Source organism: Myxine glutinosa, unplaced genomic scaffold, assembly GCF_964187855.1.
Source record: "Myxine glutinosa unplaced genomic scaffold, kmMyxGlut1.1 SCAFFOLD_601, whole genome shotgun sequence".
In the NCBI taxonomy this organism is placed as follows: Eukaryota; Metazoa; Chordata; class Myxini; order Myxiniformes; family Myxinidae; genus Myxine; species Myxine glutinosa.
Genome location: NW_027616697.1, coordinates 116,831 through 143,219, shown reverse-complemented (window position 1 = coordinate 143,219; position 26,389 = coordinate 116,831). Strand labels below are relative to the sequence as shown.

The window sequence follows — 26,389 nt, the reverse complement described above, 5'->3', positions numbered from 1 at the left end:
TATGAACCCAATCTTTACTTTCATGGAGTAAAATGAACAAAGGTGTCAATATGAACCCAGGATCGGTAGTTTCATTGTGTAAAATGAAATTATGTATCAATATGAACCAAGGTATGGTCCTTTAATTGTGTGGAATATACAAAGGTATCAATATGACCCCAAGATCATCTTCTTATATTAGAGCAAATGTACATGGTTCTGTCGTTATGTCGGTTTGTCTATGTTGAAAGGCGACCAGAACGTTTTCTTCTTCCTCAAATATAATTAATACCCAAAACACAGTCTGTGAACTCTTATTTACGTTTAGACTGCTGACACCCATCAGACCTTTGATGACCCTTTAAGTCCCCCAAGACCCTGAAGATGACCAACACCCCTGAAGACCCATATTACCTTTTAAAGATCCGAAACACCCACAATACCCAAAAGACCCAAAACACCCCCAAAGACCCAAAACACCCCGAGGCTGAAAAAGACCCTGAATACCCAAATGTCCCCGAAGACCCCAAAGACCCAAAACATCCTGAAGATCCAAAATACACCGGAGACCCAAGACCCAAAAGACCTCAAAGACCCAAAACACCCTGAAGACCCCAAAAACCCTGAAAGGCCCTTTCGACTCAAAATACATTGAAATACCCCGAAGACCCAGAAAGACGCAAGGCCATTAAAGACCCAAAGGAAACAAAAGACCTGTAAGACTCAAAAGACCCTGGAGACACCGAAGAACCAGAAGATCCAAAAGACCCAAAACACCATGAAAACCCAAAAGACACCGAAATGGTCAAAGACGCCCATCCCTCTGAAACGACGTGTGGTGAGGCGCGTGGAATGCGCCAAGTCACGATAGTAACTTTAATTGCGTACTATGAACTGAGGAACCAATATGAACCGAGGTATGATACTTTAATTGTGTAAAATGAACCGACGTATGTTGCTTTGATTGTGTAAAATGAACTAAGGTTCTAAATATCAACCCAAGATCAGTGCATTAATTCTGTCACATGAACTAAGGTACTTGTATGAACCCAAGATCAGTATTTACATTGTGTAAAACAAACGAAGGTACCAACATGGAGTATGAAATAAAGATCGTTGCTTTAACTGTGTAAAATGAACTAACGTATCAATATGATCCCAGGATTGGTACTTTAATTGTGTAGAATGAACAAAGGTATCAAAACCAACCGAGGATTGGAACTTTCTTTGTGTGAAATGAATTAAGGTTGAAATGTGAACCTGAGATTTTTGCTTTAATTGTGTAAATTAACGAATGTATGAATATGAACCTAGTATTGGCAGTTTAATTGTGTAATATGAACTGACATATGGTACTTTAAGTGTGTGAATTGAACAAAATTATCAACATGACTGCAAGATCAGTCATTTAATTGTGTAAATGAACTCAGGTTTCAATATGAACCCAGGATTGGTACTTCCATTGTATAACATGAACTAAGGTATAAATAGAAACCCAAGATCTACTTTTAATTGTGTAAAATTAACGAAGTTATCAATATGAACTGAGGATTGGAACTTTGTTTGAAATGAACGAAGGTGTCAATATAACGCAGGATCGGTGCTTTCATTATGTAACATGAAATAAGGTATCAATGCGAAACAGGGTATGGTAATTTGTGTAAAATGAAAAAAACATACCAATATGCACCCAAGATCATAACATTAATTCTGTAATATGAAGTAAGGTACTTGGATTAACCCAATATCAGTATCTACATTGTGTAAAACAAACAACAGTACCAATATGAATTACGTAACCAAGATCGGTATTTTAATTGTGAGAAATAAATGAAGGTATCAATATGAACCCAGGATTTTGATTTTCGTTCTGTAAAATGAACTAAAGTATCAATATTAACCCAATATCAGTACTTTAATTGTGTAAATATAAACCAAGGTATCGATATGAACCCAGGATCGGTACTTTAATTGTGTACAATGAACTAAGGTATCAACATGAACAGAGGTATGTATGTTCCTTTAATTGTGTGAAATAAACAAAGGTTTCAATATGAACGTAGGATCGGTTTTTTATTTGTGTAAAATGAACAAAGGTATCAATATGAACCAAATATCAGTATTTACATTGTGTTAAACAAACGACAGGACCAGTATGAATGACGAAACGAAGATCGGTACTTGAATTTTGAGAAATAAACTAAGGTATGAATATGAATCCAGGATTTTGATTTTCGTTCTGTAAAATGAACTCGGGTATCAATATGAACCCAGGATCAGTACTTACATTATGTAAAATGAACCAAGGTATCAACATGAAGTGAGGTATGTTAAATTAATTGTGTAAAATTAACGAAGATACCAATATGTACCCAAGATAATTACATTAATTCTGTAATATGAAGTAAGGTACTTATATGAACCCAAGATCAGTATTTACATTGTGTAAAATAAACGATGGTGGCAATATGAACCCAGGATAGGTACTTTAATTGTGTAAAATGAGCTAAGGTATCAATATGAACCGAGGTATGATACTTTGTGTAAAATGAACTAAGATACCAATATGTACCCAAGATAATTGCATTAATTCTGTAATATGAAGTAAGGTACTTTTGTGAACCCAAGATCAGTATTTATATTGTGTAAAATAAACGAAGGTGGCAATACGAACCCAAGATAGGTCCTTGAATTGTGTAAAATGAGCTAAGGTATCGATATGAACCCAGGACTGATACTTTAATTGTGTAAAATTAACGAAGGTATTAATATGAATTCAGGATCATTACTTTTATGATGTGAAATGCAAAAAATGTCTCAATATGAACCCAAAATCGGTACTTTATTGATGTAAAATGAACAAAGGTATCAATATGAACTGAGGATTGGTACTTTAATTGTTTGAAATGAACAAAGGTATCAATATGACCCCAAGATCAGTATTTACATTGTGTAAAATAAATGATGGTACCATTATGAAGAACGAACTAAAGATCGGTACTTTAATCGTGTAAAATGAACAAAGGTATCAATATGACCCCAACATCAGTAATTACATTGTTTACAATGAACTAAGGTACGTGTATGAACCCAAGATCATTATTTTCATTGTGTAAAATAAATGATGGTACCAATATGAAGAATAAACCCAAGATCGGTACTTTAATCGTGTAAAATGAACTAAATTGTCAATATCAAGCCATGATCGGTACTTTAATTGGGTAAAATGAACTAAGGTGTCGATATGAATGCATGAATGGTACTTTGTGCAAAATGAACAAAGATACCAAGATCATTTCATTAATTCTGTAATATGAAGCAAGGTACTTGTATGAACCCAAGATCAGAATTTACATTTGTGTAAAATAAATGAAGGTATCAATATGAACTCCTGGATCGGTACTTTTATAATGGAAAATGAACAAAGGTGTCAATATGAACGCAGGAATGGTACTTTGTGTAAAATGAACTAAGATACCAATATGTACCCAAGATAATTACATTATTTCTGTAATATGAAGTAAGGTACTTGTATGAACCCAAGATCAGTATTTACAGTGTAAAATGAATGAAGGTATCAATATGAACCCAGGATAGGTACTTTAATAATGGAAAATGAACTAAGGTGTCTATATGAATGCAGGAATGGTACTTTGTGTAAAATGAACGAAGATACCAAGATCATTACATTAATTCTGTAATATGAACTAAGGTACTTATATGAACCCAAAATGAGTATTTACATTGTGTAAAACAAAGGTGGAAATATGAACTATGAAACAAAGATCAGTACTTTAATTGTGTAAAATGAACGAAGGTATCGATATGAACCCAGGAAAGGTACTTTAATTGTGTAAAATGAACAAAGGTATCAATATGAACCCAGGATAAGTACTTTAATTGTGTACAATGAATGAAAGTATCAATATGAAACCCTGGATCAGTACTTTAATTGTATAAAATGAACGATGGTATTAATATGAACCGAAGATCGGTATTTAATTGTGGAAAAAATAAACTAAGGTATCAAAATGAACCCCTGGGTCGGCACTTTCATTATGTACAATGAATTAAGGTATCAATATGAAAGCAGGAATGGTACTTTGTGTAGAATGAACTAAGATACCAATATGTACCCAAGATCATTGCATCAATTATGTAAAATGAAGTAACTTACTTAGATTAACCCAAGAGCAGTATTTACATTGTGTAAAATGAACTGCGGTATCGATCTGAACACAGGATCGGTACTTCATGTAAAATGAACTAAGGTATCAACATGAACCCAGGTATGGTACTTTGTGTAAAATTAACTAAGATACCAACATGTACCCAAGATCATTGCATTAATTCTGTAATATGCAATAAGGTACTTGTGGGAACCTAAGATCAGTATTCACATGAGTAAAATAAACAAAGGTATCAATATGAAGTATGAAACCAAGATCGGTACTTTAATTGTGTAAAATACATCAAGGTGGCAAAATGAACCCAGGATCGGTCCTTTAACTGTGTAACACGAACTGAGGTATCAATATGAACCGAGGATCGGTATTTACTTTTGTAAAAATAAATTAAGGTATCATTATGAACCCCTGGATCGGTACTTTCATAATGGAAAATGAACAAAGGTGTCAATATGAACCCAAGATAGGTCCTTTAATGGTGTAAAATGAGCTAAGGTATCAATATGAACCAAGGTATGGTACTTCGTTTTGTAAAATGAACTACGGTATCAATATGTACACAGGATCGGTACTTCATTTAAAATGAATTAAGGTATCAATCTGAACCCCGGTATGGTACTTTGTGTAAAATGAACTAAGATACCAATATATACCCAAGATCATTACATAAATTCTGTAATATGAAGTAAGATACTTTTATGAACCCAAGATCAGTATTTACATTGTGTAAAATGAACGAAGGTATCAATATGAACCCAAGATAGGTACATTAATTGTGTAAAAATAAAAAGAAACCAAGGTTTCAATATGAACCCCTGGATTGGTACTTTCATTATGGAAAATTAACTAAGGTATCAATATGAACCAAGGTATGGTACTTTGTGTAAAATGAACGAAGGTATCAATACGAACAAAGGTATGGTCATTTATTTGTGTAAAATGAACTACAGTATCAATATGAACACAGGATCATTACTTCATGTGAAATGAACTAATGTATCAATATGAACCGAGGTATGGTACTTTGTGTAAAATGAACTAAGATATCAACATGTACCCAAGATCATTGCATTAATTCTGTAATATGAATTAAGGTACTTGTATGAGCCCAAGATCAGTATTTACAGTGTGAAATGAACGAAGGTGTCTATATGAACCCAGGAATGGTATTTAATTGTGTAAAATGAACGAAGGTATCAATATGAACACGGGATAAGTACTTCATGTAAAATGAACGAAGGTATCAATATGAATACGGGATAGGTACTTCATGTAAAATGAATCAATGTATCAATATGAACCCAGGTATGGTACTTTGTGTAAAATGAACCAAGATAAGTACTTCATGTAAAATGAATTAAGGTATCAATATGAACACAGGATAGGTACTTCATGTAAAATGAATTAAGGTATCGATATGAACCCAGGTATGGTACTTTGTGTAAAATGAACGAAGATACCAACATGTACCCAAGATCATTACATTAATTCTGTAATATGAAATGACGTACTTGTATGAACCCAAGATCAGTATTTACATTCTGTAAAATGAACGAAGGTGGCAATACGAACCCAAGATAGGTCCTCTAATTGTGTAAAATGAACGAAGGTATCAATATGAACCAAGGCATGGTACTTTGTGTAAAATGAACGAAGGTATCAATATGAACCAAGGCATGGTACTTTGATTGTGTAAAATGAACGAAGGTATCAATATGAACTGAGGATCGGTATTTAATTGTTTAAAAACAAACAAACTAAGGTATCAATATGAACCAAGGTATGGTACTTTGATTGTGGAAAATGAACGAAGGTATCAATATGAACTGAGGATCGGTGTTTAATTGTGTAAAAAAATAAACTAATGTATGAATATGAACCAAGGATTTGTGTTTAATTGTGTAAAAAAATTAACTAATGTATCAATATGAACCAAGGATTTGTGTTTAATTGTGTAAAAAAATAAACTAAGGTAGCAATACGAACCCAAGATAGGTCCTCTAATTGTGTAAAATGAACGAAGGTATCGATATGAACTGAGGATCGGTGTTTAATTGTGGAAAAAAATAAACTAATGTATCAATATGAACCCCTGGGTCGGTACTTTCATAATGGAAAATTAACTAAGTTGTCAATATGAATGCAGGAATGGTACTTTGTATAAAATGAACTAAGATACCAAGATCATTACATTAATTCTGTAATATGAAGTAATGTACTTGTTTGAACCCAAGATGAGTATTTACATGGTGTAAAATATACGAAGGTGTCAATATGAACCCAGGATCGGTTCCTTAATTGTGTAAAATGAACTTAGGTATCAATATGAACCAAGGATTTGTGTTTAATTGGGTAAAAAATAAATTAAGGTAGCAATACGAACCCAAGATAGGTCCTTTAATTGTGTAAAATGAACAAAGGTATCAATATGAACCAAGGCATGGTACTTGGATTGTATAAAATGAACGAAGGTGTCAATATGAAGCAAGGTATGGTACTTGGATTGTATAAAATGAACGAAGGTATCAACATGAACTGAGGATCGGTATTGAATTGTGTAAAAAAATAAACCAAGGTATCCAAATGAACCCCTGGGTCGGTACTTTCATTTTGGAAAATGAACTAAGGTGTCAATATGAATGCAGGAATGGTACTTTGTGTAAAATGAACGAAGATACCAATATGTACCCAAGATAATTACATTAATTCTGTAATATGAAGTAAGGCACTTGTATGAACCCAAGATCAGAATTTACATTGTGTAAAATTAACGAAGGTAGCAATACGAACCGAGGATCGATACTTTCATTATGGAAAGTGAAATAAGGTGTCAATATGAACGCAGGAGTGGTACTTTGTGTAAAATGAACTAAAATACCAATATGTACCCAAGATAATTGCATTAATTCTGTAATATGAAGTAAGGTACTTTTGTGAACCCAAGATCAGTATTTACATTGTGTAAAATAAACGAAGGTGGCAATACGAACCCAAGATAGGTCCTTCAATTGTGTAAAATGAACTGCGGTATCAATATGAACACAGAATCGGTACATCATGTAAAATGAACGAAGGTATCAATATGAACCCAGGAATGGTACTTTGTGTAAAATGAACTAAAATACCAACATGTCCCCAAGATCATTACATTAATTCTGTAATATAAAATAAGGTACTTGTGGGAACCCACGATCAGTATTCACAGGAGTAAAATAAACAAAGGTATCAATATGAAGTATGAAACCAAGATCGGTACTTTAATTGTGTAAAATATACAAAGGTGGCAATATGAACCCAGGATAGGTCCTTTAATTGTGTAAAATGAACTGGGGTATCAATATGAACCGAGGATCGTTATTTACTTTTGTAAAAAATAAACTAAGGTATCAATATGAACCCCTGGATCGGTACTTTCATAATGGAAAATGAACAAAGGTGTCAATATGAACGCAGGAGTGGTACTTTGTGTAAAATGAACTAAGATACCAATATGTACCCAAGATCATTTCATTAATTCTGTAATATGAAATAAGGTACTTGTATGAACCCGTGATCAGAATTTACATTGTGGAAAATGAACGAAGGTATCAACATGAACCCAGGATAGGTACTTTAATTGTGTAAAATGAACGAAGGTATCAATATGAACCAAGGCATGGCAGTTGGATTGTATAAAATGAACGAAGGTGTCAATATGAACCAAGGATTTGTGTTTATTTGTGTAAAAAAAATAGATTAAGGTAGCAATACGAACCCCTGGGTCGGTACTTTCATGATGGAAAATGAACTAAGGTGTCAATATGAATGCAGGAATGGTACTTTGTATAAAATGAACTAAAATACCAAGATCATTACATTAATTCTGCAACATGAAGTAAGGTACTTATATGAATACAAGATCAGTATTTACATTGTGTAAAATAAACGATGGTGGCAATATGAACCCAAGATAGGTCCTTTAATGGTGTAAAATGAGCTGAGGTATCAATATGAACCAAGGTATTGTACTTCGTTTTGTAAAATGAACTATGGTATCAATATGCACACAGGATCGGTACTTCATTATAAATGAATTAAGGTATCAAGATGATCCCCGGTATGGTACTTTGTGTAAAATGAACTACGATACCAATATATACCCAAGATCATTACATAAATTCTGTAATATGAAGTAAGATACTTTTATGAACCCAAGATCAGTATTTACATTGTCAAATGAACGAAGGTATCAATATGAACCCAAGATAGGTACATTAATTGTGTAAAAAACAAAACAACTAAGGTTTCAATATGAACCCCTGGATTGGTACTTTCATTATGGAAAATGAACTGAGGTATCAATATGAACCTAAGATAGGTACATTAATTGTGTAAAAAAAAATAAACTAAGGTTTCAATATGAACCCCTGGATTGGTACTTTCATTATAGAAAATGAACTAAGGTATCAATATGAACCCCTGGATTGGTACTTTCATTATGGAAAATGAACTGAGGTATCAATATGAACCCAAGATAGGTACATTAATTGTGTAAAAAAAAATAAACTAAGGTTTCAATATGAACCCCTGGATTGGTACTTTCATTATAGAAAATGAACTAAGGTATCAATATGAACCAAGATATGGTACTTTGTGTAAAATGAACTAAGGTATCAATGTGAACAAAGGTATGGTCATTTATTTGTTTAAAATGAACTACAGTATCAATATGAACACAGGATCAGTACTTCATGTGAAATGAACTAAGGTATCAATATGAACCGAGGTATGGTACTTTATGTAAAATGAACTAAGATATCAAGATGAACCCAGGTATGGTACTTTGTGTAAAATGAACTAAGATACCAACATGTACCCAAGATCATTACATTAATTCTGTAATATGAAGTAAGGTACTTGTATGAACCGAAGATCAGTATTTACAGTGTGAAATGAACGAATGTATCAATATGAACCCAGGATAAGTACTTTAATTGTGTAAAATGAACGAAGGTGTCAATATGAACCCAGGAATGGTACTTTAATTGTGTAAAATGAACGAAGGTATCCATATGAACACAGGATAGGTACTTCATGTAAAATGAAATAAGGTATCAATATGAACCCAGGTATGGTACTTTGTGTAAAATGAACCAAGATAGGTACTTCATGTAAAATGAATTAAGGTATCAAGATGAACACAGGATAGGTACTTCATGTAAAATGAATTAAGGTATCAATATGAACACAGGATAGGTACTTCATGTAAAATGAATTAAGGTATCAATATGAACACAGGATGGGTACTTCATGTAAAATGAATTAAGGTATCAATATGAACACAGGATGGGTACTTCATGTAAAATGAATTAAGGTATCAATATGAACACAGGATAGGTACATCATGTAAAATGAATTAAGGTATCAATATGAACACAGGATAGGTACTTCATGTGAAATGAATTAAGGTATCAATATGAACACAGGATAGGTACTTCATGTAAAATGAATTAAGGTATCAATATGAACACAGGATGGGTACATCATGTAAAATGAATTAAGGTATCAATATGAACACAGGATAGGTACTTCATGTAAAATGAATTAAGGTATCAATATGAACACAGGATAGGTACATCATGTAAAATGAATTAAGGTATCAATATGAACACAGGATAGGTACTTCATGTAAAATGAATTAAGGTATCAATATGAACACAGGATGGGTACTTCATGTAAAATGAATTAAGGTATCAATATGAACACAGGATGGGTACTTCATGTAAAATGAATTAAGGTATCAATATGAACACAGGATAGGTACTTCATGTAAAATGAATTGAGGTATCAATATGAACACAGGATAGGTACTTCATGTAAAATGAATTAAGGTATCAATATCAACCCAGGTATGGTACTTTGTGTAAAATGAACCAAGATACCAACATGTACCCAAGATCATTACATTAATTCTGTAATATGATCCAAGATACTTATATGAACCCAAGATGAGTGTTTACATTGTGTAAAACAAACAAAGGTAGAAATATGAAGTATGAAACCAAGATTGGCACTTTAATTATGCAAAATGAACGAAGGTATCAACATGAACTGAGGATCGGTATTTAATTGTGTGAAAAAATAAACCAAGGTATCAAAATGAACTCCTGGGTCAGTACTTTCATTTTGGAAAATGAACTAAGGTGTCAATATGAATGCAGGAATGGTACTTTGTGTAAAATGAACGAAGATACCAATATGTACCCAAGATCATTACATTAATTCTGTAATATGAAGTAAGGTTCTGGTATGAACCCAAGATCAGAATTTACATTGTGTAAAATAAACGAAGGTATCAATATGAACCCAGGATAGGTACTATAATTGTGTAATATAAACGAAGGTATCAATATGAGCCGAGGATCGGTACTTAATTGTGTCAAAAAATAAACTGAGGTATCAATCTGAACCCCTGGGTCGGTACTTTCATGATGGAAAATGAACTAAGGTGTCAATATGAATGCAGGAATGGTACTTTGTGTAAAATGAGCTGAGATACCAATATGTACCCAAGATCATCACATCAATTCTGTAATATGAAGTAAGGTACTTAGATTGACCCAAGATCAGTATTTACATTGTGTAAAATGAGCTAAGGTATCAATATGAACCAAAGGTAGGTCCTTTAATTGTGTAAAAAATAAACTAAGGTATCAATATGAACCCCTGGATCGGTACTTTCGTTTTGGAAAATGAAATAAGGTGTCGAAATGAACGCAGGAATGGTACTTTGTGTAAAATGAACTATACTACCAAGATCATTGCATTAATTCTGTAATATGAAGTAAGGTACTTGTATGAACCCAAGATCAGTATTTACATTGTGTAAAATAAACGAAGGTGGCAATACGAAACCAAGATCGGTACTTTAATTGTGTAAAATACATAAAGGTGGCAATATGAACGCAGGATGGGTACTTCATGTAAAATGAATTAAGGTATCAATATGAACACAGGATAGGTACTTCATGTAAAATGAACCGAAGGTATCAATGTATCAATATGAACCAAGGATTTGTGTTTTTTTGTGTAAAACAAATAAACTAAGGTAGCAATACGAACCCAAGAGAGGTCCTCTAATTGTGTAAATATAAACTGAGGTATCAATATGAACCCAGAATCGGTACTTAAATTGTGTAAAATGAACCAAGGTATCAACATGAGGCGAGGTATGTTAAATGAATTGTGTAAAATGAACCAAGGTATCAACATGAACTGATATATGTTCCTTTGATTGTGTAAAATGAACTAAGGTACTTGTATGAACCCAAGATCAGGATTTACATTGTGTAAAATAAACGATGGTACTAAGTTGAAGAATGAACCAAAGATCGGTACTTTAATCGTGTAAAATGAACACAGGATTGGTACTTTCATTGTGCAAAATAAACGAAGGTCCCAATATGACCCTAAGATCAGTAATTTAACTATGTAAAATTAACTAAGGTATCAACATGAACCGAGGTATGGTATTTTAATTGTTTAAAACAAACAAAGCTATCAATATGAACTTCGGATCGGTACTTGTGTAAAATGAACGAAGTTATCAATATGAACCCAGGATCGCTACTTTCATGATGTAAATATGTACAAAGGTATCGAAACGAACTGAGGATTGGGACTTTCTTTGTGTGAAATGAACTAAGGTTGAAATGTGAACCTGAGATTTTTGCTTTAATTGTGTAAATTAACGAATTTATGAATATGAACCTTGTATTGGCAGTTTTATTGTGTAATATAAACTGAGGTATGGTACTTTAAGTGTGTGAATCGAATAAAGTTATCAATATGACCGCAAAATCAGTCATTTAATTGTGTAAATGAACTTAGGTTTCAATCTGACCCAGAATTGGTACTTTCATTGTGAAAAGGAAGTAAGGTATCAATATGAACCGAGGTATGTTACTTTGATTGTGTAAAATGAAATAAGGTATCAATATGAACCAACGTACAGAACTTTGATTGTATAATATGAACTAAGGTACCAATATGAACAAACGATCCGTACTTTAATTGTGTAATTGTAAACTCAGGTATTGACATGCACCCAGGATCGGTTCTTTCATTGTATGAAATGAACTAAGGTATAAATAGAAACCCAAGATCTGTACTTTTAATTGTGTAAAATTAACGAAGTTATCAATATGAACTAAGGATTGGAACTTTGTTTGAAATGAATGAAGGTATCAATAGAACCCAGGATCAGTGCATTCATTATGTAAAATGAACTAAGGTATCAATGTGAAACGAACTTTGGTAATTTGTGTAAAATGAAAAAACATACCAATATGCACCCAAGATCATTACATTAATTCTGTAATATGAAGTAAGGTACTTGGATTAACCCAATATCAGTATTTCTATTGTGTAAAATAAACAAAGGTGCCAATATATAGTACGAACCCAAGATCGGTACTTTTATTGTGTAAAATTAGCTAAGGCATCAATATGAACCCAAGATAATTACATTAATTCCGTAATATGAACTGAGTTACTTGTATGAACCCAAGATCAGTAATTACATTGTGTTAAACGACGGTAACAATATGAAATATGAAACCAAGATTGGTACTTTAATTGTGAGAAATAAATGAAAGTGTCAATTTGAACCCAGGATATTCATTTTCGTTGTGTAAAATGAACTGAGGTATCAATATTAACCCAAGATCAGTACTTTAATTGGGTATATGTAAACTAAGGTATCAATATGAACCCAGGATCGGTACTTAAATTGTGTAAAATGAAATAAGGTATCAACATGAAGCGAGGTATGTTAAATGAATGGTGTAAAATGAACTAAGGTATTTGCATGAACCAAAGATCAGTATTTACATTGTGTAAAAAAAGATGATGGTACCAATATGAAGAATGAACCCAAGATCGGTACTTCAATCATGTAAAATGAATGAAGAAATTATTATTAGCACATCAACAGTACTTTCATTGTGTAAAATGAACTAAGGTATCAATTTAAACCCAAGATCAGTACTTTAATTGTGTAAAATGAACTAACGTATCAATACGAACCCATGATCGGTACTTTAATGATGTAAAATTAACAAATGTATCAATATGAACCGAGGATTGGAACTTTCTTCATGTTAAATGAACTAAGGTATCAAAATGAACAAAGGTATGGTACTTTAATTATTTAAAATAAACAAAGGTATCAATATGGATGTCGGATCCGTACTTTCATCGTGTAAAATGAACTAAGGTGTCATTATGAACACAGGATCGCTACTTCCATGATGTAAATATGAACAAAGATATCAATATGAACCGAGGATTGGAAGTTTATTTGTGTGAAATGAACTAAGGTACAAATGTGAACATAAGATTGGTGCTTTAATTGTGTAAAATCAACTATTGTATGAATATGAACCTATGATCGGTACTTTAATTGTGTAAAATGAACTTGGATACCAATATCAACCCAAGATCAGCACATTCTGTAACATGAACTAAGGTACTTATATGAACCCAAGCTCAGTAATTGCAATGTGTAAAACAAACAAATGTAGCAATATGAAGTATGAAACCATGATCGGTACTTTAATTGTGTAAAATAAACTATTGTATGAATTTGAACCTATGATCGGTACTTTAATTGTGTAAAATGAACTTCGATACCAATATCAACCCAAGATCAGCACATTCTGTAACATGAACTAAGGTACTTATATGAACCCAAGCTCAGTAATTGCATTGTGTAAAACAAACAAATGTAGCAATATGAAGTATGAAACCATGATTGGTACTTTAATTGTGTAAAATAAACGAAGGCAGCAATATGATCCCAAGATCGGTACTTTAATTGTGTAAAATAAACGAAGGCAGCAATATGATCCCAAGATCGGTACTTTAATTGTGTAAAATAAACGAAGGCAGCAATATGAACCTATGATCGGTACTTTAATTGTGTAAAATAAACGAAGGCAGCAATATGATCCCAAGATCGGTACTTTAATTGTGTAAAATAAACGAAGGCAGCAATATGATCCCAAGATCGGTACTTTAATTGTGTAAAATAAACGAAGGCAGCAATATGATCCCAAGATCGGTACTTTAATTGTGTAAAATAAACGAAGGCAGCAATATGATCCCAAGATCGGTACTTTAATTGTGTAAAATGAACTTAGATACCAATCTTAACCCAAGATCAGCACATTCTGTAACATGAACTAAGGTACTTGAAGGAACCCAATATCAGTATTTTCATTGTGTAAAACAAACAAATGTAGCAATATGAAGTATGAAACCAAGATCGGCACTTTAATTGTGTAAAATAAACGAAGGCAGCAATATGAGCCCAAGATAGGTACTTTAATTGTGTAAAATGAGCTAAGGTATCAATATGAACCGAGGTATGATACTTTGTGTAAAATGAACTAAGATACCAATATGTACCCAAGATCATTACATTAATTCTGTAATATGAAGTGAGGTACTTATGTAAACCCAAGATCAGTATTTATATTATGTAAAATATACGAAGGTATCAATATGAACCCCTGGGTCGGTACGTTCATGATGGAAAATGAGTTAAGCTATCAATATGAACCGAGGTATGATACTTTGTGTAAAATGAACTCAGATACCAATATGTACCCAAGATCATTATATTAATTCTGTAATATGAAGTGGGGTACTTATGTGAACCCAAGTTCGGTACTATAATCACGTAAATGAACGAAGGTTTCAATATGAACCCAAAATTGGTACTTTTATGGTGTAAAATAAACGAAAGTACCAATATGAACCCAGGATCGGTACTTAAATTGTGTAAAATGAATGAAGGTATCAATATGAACCAAGGTGTATCTTACTTCAATTGTGTAAAATGAACGAAGGTATCAACATGAAGCGAGGTATGTTCCTTTGAGTGTGCAAAATGAACTAAGGTACTTATATGAACCCAAGATCAATATTTGCATTGTGTAAAATAAACAAAGGTATCAATATGAATCCAGGATAGGTACTTTAATTGTGTAAAATGAATGAAGGTATCAATATGAACCAAGGTGTATCTTACTTCAATTGTGTAAAATGAACGAAGGTATCAATATGAAGGGAGGATCGGTATTTAATTGTGTAAAAAAATAAACCAAGGTATCAATATGAACCCCTGGGTCGGGACTTTAATGATGGAAAATGAAATAAGGTGTCAATATGAATGCAGGAATGGTATTTTGTGTAAAATAAACTAAGATACCAAAATGCACCCAATATCATTCCATTAAATCTGTCATATGAAGTAAGGTACTTATATGAACCCAATATCAGTATTTACATTGTGTAAAATAAACGAAGGGATCAAGATGAACCCCATGTCAGTATTTACATTGTGTAAAATAAACGAAGGTGGCAATATGAACTGAGGATCGGTATTTAATTGTGTAAAAAATAAACTTTGGTATCAAGATGAACGCAGGAATGGTACTTTGTGTAAAATGAACTAAGATACCAAGGTCATTACTTTAATTCTGTAAGATAAAGTAACATACATAGATGAACCCAAGATCAGCATTTACATTGTGTAAAATAAACGAAGGTACCAATATGACCCCAAGATCATTACATTAATTCTGTAAGATGAAATAAGGTACGTATATGAACCCAAGGTGAGTATTTACATTGTGCAAAACAAACAAAGGTAGCAATATGAAGTATGAAACCAAGATCGGCACTTTCATTGTGTAAAATGAGCTAAGGTATCAATATGAACCAAGGTATGGTACTTTGTGCAAAATGAACGACGGTATCAATATGAACACAGGATCGGTACTTCATTTAAAACGAACGAAAGTATCAAGATGAACCCAGGTATGGTACTTTAATTGTGCAAAATGAACTACAGTATCATTATGAACACAGGATCGGTACTTCATGTAAAATGAACTGAGGTATCAAGATGAACCCAGGTATGGTACTTTAATTGTGCAAAATGAACGACGGTATCAATATGAACCTAGGTATGGTACTTTGTGTAAAATGAAATAAGATACCAACATGTACCCAAGATAATTACATTAATTCTGTAATATGAAATTTGGTACTTGTATGAACCCAAGATCAGTATTTACAGTGTAAAATAAACGAAGGTATGAATATGAACCCAGGATAGGTACTTTAACAATGGAAAATGAACTAAGGTGTCAATATGAATGCAGGAATGGTACTTTGTATAAAATGAACTAAGATACCAAGATCATCACATTAATTCTGTAATATGAACTAAGGTACTTGCGTGAACCCAAGATGAGTGTTTACATTGTGTTAAACAAACAAAGGTAGAAATATGAAGTATGAAACCAAGATCGGCACTTCAATTGTGTAGAATGAACGACGGTATCAAGATGAACTGAGGATCGGTATTTAATTGTGTAAAAAATTAACGAAGGTATCGATATGAACCCAGAATCGGTACTTTAATTGTGTCAAATGAACGAAGGTATTAATATGACCTGAGGATCGGTATTTAATTGTGTAAAAAAAATAAACCAAGGTATCAATATGAACCCCTGGGTCGGGACTTTCATTTTGGAAAATGAACTAAGGTGTCAATATGAACGCAGGAATGTACTTTGTGTAAAATGACCTAAGATACCAATATGTACCCAAGATCATTACATTAATTCTGTAATATGAAGGAAGCTGCTGGTATGAACCCAAGATCAGAATTTACATTGTGTTAAATAAACAAAGGTATCAATATGAACCCAGGATAGGTACTTTAATTGTGTAAAATTAACTGCAGCATCAATATGAACGCAGGAATGGTACTTCGTGTAAAATGAACTAAGATACCAAGATCATTACATTAATTCTGTAATTTGAAGTAATGTACTTGTTTGAACCCAATATCAGAATTTACATTGTGTAAAATAAACGAAGGTATCAATATGAACCGAGGATCAGTATTTAATTGTGTAAAAAATAAACTAAGGTATCAATATGAACCCCTGGATCAGTACTTTTATAATGGAAAATTAACAAAGGTGTCAATATGAACGCAGGAATGGTACTTTGTGTAAAATGAACTAAGATTCCAATATGTACCCAAGATAATTACATTAATTCTGTAAAATGAAATATGGTACTTATATGTACCCAAGATCAGTATTTACTGTGTAAAATTAATGAAGGTATCAATGTGAACCCAGGATAGGTACTTTAATAATGGAAAATGAACTAAGGTGTCTATATGAACGCAGGAATGGTACTTTGTGCAAAATGAACGAAGATACCAAGATCATTACATTAATTCTGTAATATGAACTGAGGTACTTATATGAACCCAAGATGAGTATTTACATTGTGAGAAACAAACAAAGGTGGAAATATGAAGTATGAAACCAAGATCGGCACTTTAATTGTGTAAAATGAGCTAAGGTATCCATATGAACCAAGGTATGGTACTTTGTGCAAAATGAACGACGGTATCAAGATGAACCCAGCAATGGTACTTTAATTGTGCAAAAAGAACTTCGGTATCAATATGAACACAGGATCGGTACTTCATGTAAAATGAATGAAGGTATCAATATGAACCAAGGCATGGTACTTTGATTGTGTAAAATTAACTGCAGCATCAATATGAACCAAGGTATGGTACTTTGTGTAAAATGAACTAAGATACTAATATGTAACCAAGATAATTACATTAATTCTGTAATATGAAATAAGGTACTTGTATGAACACAAGATCAGAATTGACATTGTGTAAAATAAACGAAGGTATCAATATGAACCGAGGATCGGTATTTAATTGTGTAATAAATAAACTAAGGTATCAATATGAACCGAGGATCGGTATTTAATTGTGTAATAAATAAACTAAGGTATCAATATGAACCCCTGGATCAGTACTTTTATAATGGAAAATTAACAAAGGTGTCAATATGAACGCAGGAATGGTACTTTGTGTAAAATGAACTAAGATTCCAATATGTACCCAAGATAATTACATTAATTCTGTAATATGAAATATGGTACTTATATGTACCCAAGATCAGTATTTACAGTGTAAAATGAATGAAGGTATCAATATGAACCCAGGATAGGTACTTTAATAATGGAAAATGAACTAAGGTGTCTATATGAACGCAGGAATGGTACTTTGTGCAAAATGAACGAAGATACCAAGATCATTACATTAATTCTGTAATATGAACTGAGGTACTTATATGAGCCCAAGATGAGTATTTACATTGTGTAAAACAAACAAAGGTGGAAATATGAAGTATGAAACCAAGATCGGCTCTTTAATTGTGTAACATGAGCTAAGGTATCAATATGAACCAAGGTATGGTACTTTGTGCAAAATGAACGATGGTATCAATATGAACACAGGATCGGTACTTCATGTAAAATGAACTAAGGTATCAATATGAACCCAGGAATGGTACTTTGTGTAAAATGAAATAAGATACCAACATGTACCCAAGATAATTACATTAATTCTGTAATATGAAATTTGGTACTTGTATGAACCCAAGATCAGTATTTACAGTGTAAAATAAACGAAGTTATGAATATGAACCCAGGATAGGTTCTTTAACAATGGAAAATGAACTAAGGTGTCGAAAAGAACGCAGGAATGGTACTTTGTGCAAAATGAACGAAGATACCAAGATCATTACATTAATTCTGTAATATGAGCTAAGGTACTTATATGAAACCAAGATCGGCACTTTAATTGTGTAAAATGAGCTAAGGTATCCATATGAACCAAGGTATGGTACTTTGTGCAAAATGAACGACGGTATCAATATGAACACAGGATCGGTACTTCATGTAAAATGATCTAAGGTATCAAGATGAACCCAGATATGGTACTTTAATTGTGTAAAATGAACTAAGGCACCAATATTAACCTAAGATCAGTACATTCTGTAATATGAAGTGCGGTTCTTATGTGACCCAAGATCAGTATTTACATCTTACTATAATTCACCAAATGTCTGTCTGTCTGTTCGAATGTACCGTAAAAACTGCTGAACCGTTCGCAAAGATATTTTGGGTGGATAATCCTGGGATCTGCTGCCTGGGTTCCTCTCTGGTCGTAGTCAACCTGTGGCCCTGAATGGATTTCTCTCATCTCCCCTGCCTGTTCTGGCTGGAGTTCCCCAAGGAAGTGTGCTGGGCCCTGTGCTTTTTCTGGTCTTTATCAATGATCTCTCCGACTCTCTGGAAAATCCTCTCTATCTCTTTGCTGATGACTCCACTCTCTGCCGCTCCAATCCTCTTCCCTCAGATCGGCAATCTGCAGCCTCCTCACTCTCTGAAGACCTGGACAAAATCACAGACTGGTCAAACAAGTGGAACATGTCTTTCAATCCTGACAAATCTCACTCTCTTACTATGTCTCTCCGAAAAGATCGACTGGACAACCCTCCCATCTACTTTCTCAACAATCCTCTCCAAGAAGTTCTGTTGCTCAAGCTTTTGGGTCTCACTATCTGCCATGATCTTTCTTGGGAAAACCACATTTCCAAGCTGGCCTCCAAAGCCAGTCGCCGACTGGGCATCCTCCGTCGTGCGAAGTCCTTCCTCGGCACACCTGAGCTCCTCACCACATACAAGGCTTTCATCCGCAGCTCAATGGAATACTGTTCTCCCCTATGGGCTGGTGCTCCTGCCTCACACCTGGCTCGGCTTCACACTGTTGAATCCAAAGCTTTCAAAATCATTGGAATCTCCCGCGATGAAGCTATCTCTGAGGGCCTTTCACTCACTCACCGCAGGCAGGTAGGTGGTCTTTCCGTCTTCTACCGACTCCTCTCTGGCCTTGCTCCCCCAGCTCTCTCTGTGCTCTGTCCCCCAAATATTCCTACAGGTCGCACAAGATCTGCCAGCAACCCTCTGATGGTTAAACTGCCGAAATCTCGGCTCTCTGCTCACCTTCACTCTTTCATTCCTCTTTTCTCCCGCCTGTGGAACAAACTCCCACACTCCCTTCAATCCCACTCCTCCCTCCAGGTCTTTAAAACAGCTCTTCACCACCATCTCTTATCTTCCCCCACCCATAACCTTGATCTTTTCTACCCCCACAAATTCACCCCAGATCCACCTTGTTTGAAATTCCAACTTCTTTCCTGGAAATCCTGGCAGTGTCCATATGTTTATACCTCTCCCACCCCCCCCCCTTCACATGCCTCCCCCCCAAAGCCCTCTCCCTCCCACAGATCTCTCGATGTCTCCATGTCTCTCGGTCCCTGCTCTCAAATGTTGTTTGTGTCCTTCCCCCTCTCTCCCCATCTTGTCTACCGCTCCCGATGTTATTTGTTTTATGTGTCTGTTTGTCTTTCTGTGTGATTAATGTTCGTTCTTTCACGAGCCTCGATCTTGTATACAAAAAAAAAAAAAAAAAATCCCCAGGAGTAAAATAGGCTATTTAGTTTTCCCAATTTCAGCTTTATTCTCCAGTATTCTCAGGTTTGGACTCCCGCATAACATTCGCATTCGCATGACGTTCATTGTTCTCATTGTGACGATGTTGCTTTCCCGGGTGCTGCGCGATCGGTGCAGCCGTTTGTGCGGCACCCGGGAAAGCAACATGTCTCCATCGATCGCCAACAGATCGCTGTCTCCTTCGATCTTGCCAAGGCCGTAACACCTATCGGCTCAAAATCCTTTTAACTGTTGATTTGGTACAGTTACACGTATCGGGAATTTGGTACACGTATCGGGAGTACATACGACATAGCGATTGTGAACACGATTATCGATCACGATTCACGATCACGATCATCACGATCATAGTGTATCGATCACGATTTGAAACACGATGGCATAATATTTACCGATATGAACAGTGATGTGGCTTTTATTGAAATTCTAAAGATACTGTTTAGATTTTGATGATTTGCGTGTGATATGATTCAACGGCTGTTTATATGAATCGTTTAAAATAAAAAAACCTTCAATTTCTGATATTTTGCCTTTTCATTTGGGCCTCCCAATTGAAGCCCCGCCCATAGGGCGGGTACCGTTGCGAGTTATGTCAAATAAACGAAGGTACTAATAAGTATGAACCCAAATTTGGTACTCTAATCAGGTAAATGAATGAAGGTTTCAATCTGAACCCAAGATCGGTACTTTTATAGTGGAAAATAAACGAAGGTACCCATATGAACCCAGGATCGGTACTTAAATTGTGTAAAATGAACTAAGGTATCAATATGAACCCAATCTTTACTTTCATGGAGTAAAATGAACAACGGTGTCAATATGAACCCAGGATCGGTAGTTTCATTGTGTAAAATGAAATTATGTATCAATATGAACCAAGGTATGGTCCTTTAATTGTGTGGAATATACAAAGGTATCAATATGACCCCAAGATCATCTTCTTATATTCGAGCAAATGTACATGGTTCTGTCGTTATGTCGGTTTGTCTATGTTGAAAGGCGACCAGAACGTTTTCTTCTTCCTCAAATATAATTAATACCCAAAACAGTCTGTGAACTCTTATTTACGTTTAGACTGCTGACACCCATCAGACCTTTGACGACCCTTTAAGTCCCCCAAGACCCTGAAGATGACCAACACCCCTGAAGACCCATATTACCTTTTATAGATCCAAAAGACCCCGAACACCCGAAACACCCACAATACCCAAAAGACCCAAAACACCCCCAAAGACCCAAAACACCCCGAGGCTGAAAAAGACCCTGAATACCCAAATGTCCCCGAAGACCCCAAAGACCCAAAACATCCTGAAGATCCAAAATACACCGGAGACCCAAGACCCAAAAGACCTCAAAGACCCAAAACACCCTGAAGACCCCAAAAACCCTGAAAGGCCCTTTCGACTCAAAATACATTGAAATACCCCGAAGACCCAGAAAGACGCAAGGCCATTAAAGACCCAAAGGAAACAAAAGACCTGTAAGACTCAAAAGACCCTGAAGACACCGAAGAACCAGAAGATCCAAAAGACCCAAAACACCATGAAAACCCAAAAGACACCGAAATGGTCAAAGACGCCCATCCCTCTGAAACGACGTGTGGTGAGGCGCGTGGAATGCGCCAAGTCACGATAGTAACTTTAATTGCGTACTATGAACTGAGGAACCAATATGAACCGAGGTATGATACTTTAATTGTGTAAAATGAACCGACGTATGTTGCTTTGATTGTGTAAAATGAACTAAGGTTCTAAATATCAACCCAAGATCAGTGCATTAATTCTGTCACATGAACTAAGGTACTTGTATGAACCCAAGATCAGTGCATTAATTCTGTCACATGAACTAAGGTACTTGTATGAACCCAAGATCAGTATTTACATTGTGTAAAACAAACGACAGGACCAGTATGAATGACGAAACGAAGATCGGTACTTTAATTTTGAGAAATAAACTAAGGTATGAATATGAATCCAGGATTTTGATTTTCGTTCTGTAAAATGAACTCGGGTATCAATATGAACCGAGGTATGATACTTTGTGTAAAATGAACTAAGATACCAATATGTACCCAAGATAATTGCATTAATTCTGTAATATGAAGTAAGGTACTTTTGTGAACCCAAGATCAGTATTTACATTGTGTAAAATAAACGAAGGTGGCAATACGAACCCAAGATAGGTCCTTGAATTGTGTAAAATGAGCTAAGGTATCAATATGAACCCAGGACTGATACTTTAATTGTGTAAAATTAACGACGGTATTAATATGAATTCAGGATCGTTACTTTTATGATGTGAAATGCAAAAAATGTCTCAATATGAACCCAAAATCGGTACTTTATTGATGTAAAATGAACAAAGGTATCAATATGAACTGAGGATTGGTACTTTAATTGTTTGAAACTAGGGCATGCCCGTACAAAATTATATCTACCCCCTCTATTTACATGAAATGGTTTGGTCCATTCGCAAAGCCAAAGCGGACGGCTTGCGAGTACGGTGACAATCCCCCCCCCTCTATTTACATGAAATGGTTTGGTCCAAAGCGAACGGCTTGCGAGTACGGTGACAATCCCCCCCCCCTCTATTTACATGAAATGGTTTGGTCCAAAGCGAACGGCTTGCGAGTACGGTGACAATCCCCCCCCTCTATTTACATGAAATGGTTTGGTCCAAAGCGAACGGCTTGCGAGTACGGTGACAATCCCCCCCCTCTATTTACATGAAATGGTTTGGTCCAAAGCGAACGGCTTGCGGAGTTTGGTAAAGAAATCGCCATAGCTCGGTAACTACTTCTCCGATTAATATGAAACCTTGAAAAGGCACATCCTCGGGTCCCCAGCAATATACCTGGCAAGTTTCAAGTATATCGGACCCGTGGTTGTCGAGAAACAGCGGTCGCATACAGACACACACACAGACACACACACAGAGATTACTGGAATTATAGATAGATAGAATAGATAGATCTAACAATAAGACAGTGGGAAGATACAATCGAGACAGTAAGTCGGCACTTTCGTAAGGCCGGAAGTGAAGTCTTCACTGTCCGGAAGTTCAATTATTCAATTAGCGCCAATTCAATCAAGATATTCAATTAGCGCCAACGCATTTTGGCTTTTTGCAATTTAATCGCAAGGAAAAGTAGAAAGAGAAGAGGAAAAAAAATGAAAAGGAAAAACATTCCAAACCGCGAGGGAAAACAACACGGCACGTCGCCACAACAACGTGTCCTGTGATTGGCCGTACGTGGCTGCCAGTAGCTGCCCCCCAAAAAAAGCTTTCACCGTCCGGCGACTGAATTTCAGGGGAAAAATAAAACGCTCTTCGCTTAAAACAACGCCCTTCGCTCTGACTGAATTGGGACAATGTTTTTATGTTTTTAATTGAATTACTATCCGTAATGGCGCACGCTCTCACAGGAGCTCCGGAAGGTCGCATATCGCAGTTACGATGAATCGCAAATTAGTTTTAATTAGTTTTAAAACATAGTTTAACACCAACATAGTTTGCCAACGTGAAATAAATGAATACGCTCTCAAATGTGCCGTCCGAGGCAGAGTCTGTTCGCCACGTTAGGCACACGTGATAGCTCGCTGCTCTCTGATTGGTTGAATCGTTTTTTGGACATAGCTCGGTAACTACTTGTCCGATTAATATGAAACCTTGAAAAGGCACATCCTCAGGTCCCCAGCAATATACCTGGCAAGTTTCAAGTATATCGGACCCGTGGTCGTCGAGAAACAGCGGTCACAGACAAACACACAGACATACACACACACACACACACACACACACACACACACACACACACACACACACACACACACACACACACACACATTACTGGAATTATAGATAGATGAACAAAGGTATCAATATGACCCCAAGATCAGTATTTACATTGTGTAAAATAAATGATGGTACCATTATGAAGAACGAACTAAAGATCGGAACTTTAATCGTGTAAAATGAACAAAGGTATCAATATGACCCCAACATCAGTAATTACATTGTTTACAATGAACTAAGGTACTTGTATGAACCCAAGATCATTATTTTCATTGTGTAAAATAAATGATGGTACCAATATGAAGAATAAACCCAAGATCGGTACTTTAATCGTGTAAAATGAACTAAATTGTCAATATCAACCCATGATCGGTACTTTAATTGGGTAAAATGAACTAAGGTGTCGATATGAATGCATGAATGGTACTTTGTGCAAAATGAACAAAGATACCAAGATCATTTCATTAATTCTGTAATATGAAGCAAGGTACTTGTATGAACCCAAGATCAGAATTTACATTTGTGTAAAATAAATGAAGGTATTAATATGAACCCAGGATATGTACTTTAATTGTGTAAAATGAACTGAGTTATCAATATGAACTCCTGGATCGGTACTTTTATAATGGAAAATGAACAAAGGTGTCAATATGAACGCAGGAATGGTACTTTGTGTAAAATGAACTAAGATACCAATATGTACCCAAGATAATTACATTATTTCTGTAATATGAAGTAAGGTACTTGTATGAACCCAAGATCAGTATTTACAGTGTAAAATGAATGAAGGTATCAATATGAACCCAGGATAGGTACTTTAATAATGGAAAATGAACTAAGGTGTCTATATGAATGCAGGAATGGTACTTTGTGTAAAATGAACGAAGATACCAAGATCATTACATTAATTCTGTAATATGAACTAAGGTACATATATGAACCCAAAATGAGTATTTACATTGTGTAAAACAAACAAAGGTGGAAATATGAAGTATGAAACAAAGATCAGTACTTTAATTGTGTAAAATGAACGAAGGTATCGATATGAACCCAGGATAAGTACTTTAATTGTGTACAATGAATGAAAGTATCAATATGAAACCCTGGATCAGTACTTTAATTGTATAAAATGAACGATGGTATTAATATGAAACCCTGGATCAGTACTTTAATTGTATAAAATGAACGATGGTATTAATATGAACCGACGATCGGTATTTAATTGTGGAAAAAATAAACTAAGGTATCAAAATGAACCCCTGGGTCGGCACTTTCATTATGTACAATGAATTAAGGTATCAATATGAAAGCAGGAATGGTACTTTGTGTAGAATGAACTAAGATACCAATATGTACCCAAGATCATTGCATCAATTATGTAAAATGAAGTAACTTACTTAGATTAACCCAAGAGCAGTATTTACATTGTGTAAAATGAACTGCGGTATCGATCTGAACACAGGATCAGTACTTCATGTTAAATGAACTAAGGTATCAACATGAACCCAGGTATGGTACTTTGTGTAAAATTAACTAAGATACCAACATGTACCCAAGATCATTGCATTAATTCTGTAATATGCAATAAGGTACTTGTGGGAACCTAAGATCAGTATTCACATGAGTAAAATAAACAAAGGTATCAATATGAAGTATGAAACCAAGATCGGTACTTTAATTGTGTAAAATACATCAAGGTGGCAAAATGAACCCAGGATCGGTCCTTTAATTGTGTAACATGAACTGAGGTATCAATACGAACCGAGGATCGGTATTTACTTTTGTAAAAAATAAATTAAGCTATCATTATGAACCCCTGGATCGGTACTTTCATAATGGAAAATGAACAAAGGTGTCAATATGAACCCAAGATAGGTCCTTTAATGGTGTAAAATGAGCTAAGGTATCAATATGAACCAAGGTATGGTACTTCGTTTTGTAAAATGAACTACGGTATCAATATGTACACAGGA

At 34.9% G+C, this 26,389-nt stretch overlaps 4 long non-coding RNA genes across 4 annotated transcripts; 2 read left to right on the top strand and 2 right to left on the bottom strand.

Annotated features, from left to right (window-relative positions):
• The first annotated feature begins 602 nt into the window (after window positions 1–602).
• On the top strand, window positions 603–24,467 carry LOC144889035 (uncharacterized). Its single transcript, XR_013621541.1, has 4 exons — window positions 603–1,123; window positions 1,970–2,098; window positions 22,445–22,780; window positions 22,832–24,467. It is a non-coding gene; the product is annotated as an uncharacterized LOC144889035 (long non-coding RNA).
• LOC144889042 (uncharacterized) lies at window positions 2,126–2,652 on the top strand. Its single transcript, XR_013621548.1, has 2 exons — window positions 2,126–2,235; window positions 2,491–2,652. It is a non-coding gene; the product is annotated as an uncharacterized LOC144889042 (long non-coding RNA).
• Window positions 7,118–9,833, bottom strand: LOC144889045 (uncharacterized). The gene is made up of 2 exons (XR_013621551.1): window positions 8,783–9,833; window positions 7,118–8,624 (listed from the first exon to the last, which is right to left on the bottom strand). It is a non-coding gene; the product is annotated as an uncharacterized LOC144889045 (long non-coding RNA).
• LOC144889034 (uncharacterized) lies at window positions 9,841–16,806 on the bottom strand. The gene is made up of 4 exons (XR_013621540.1): window positions 14,900–16,806; window positions 14,324–14,755; window positions 12,158–14,169; window positions 9,841–12,110 (listed from the first exon to the last, which is right to left on the bottom strand). It is a non-coding gene; the product is annotated as an uncharacterized LOC144889034 (long non-coding RNA).
• Window positions 24,468–26,389: the final 1,922 nt, after the last annotated feature.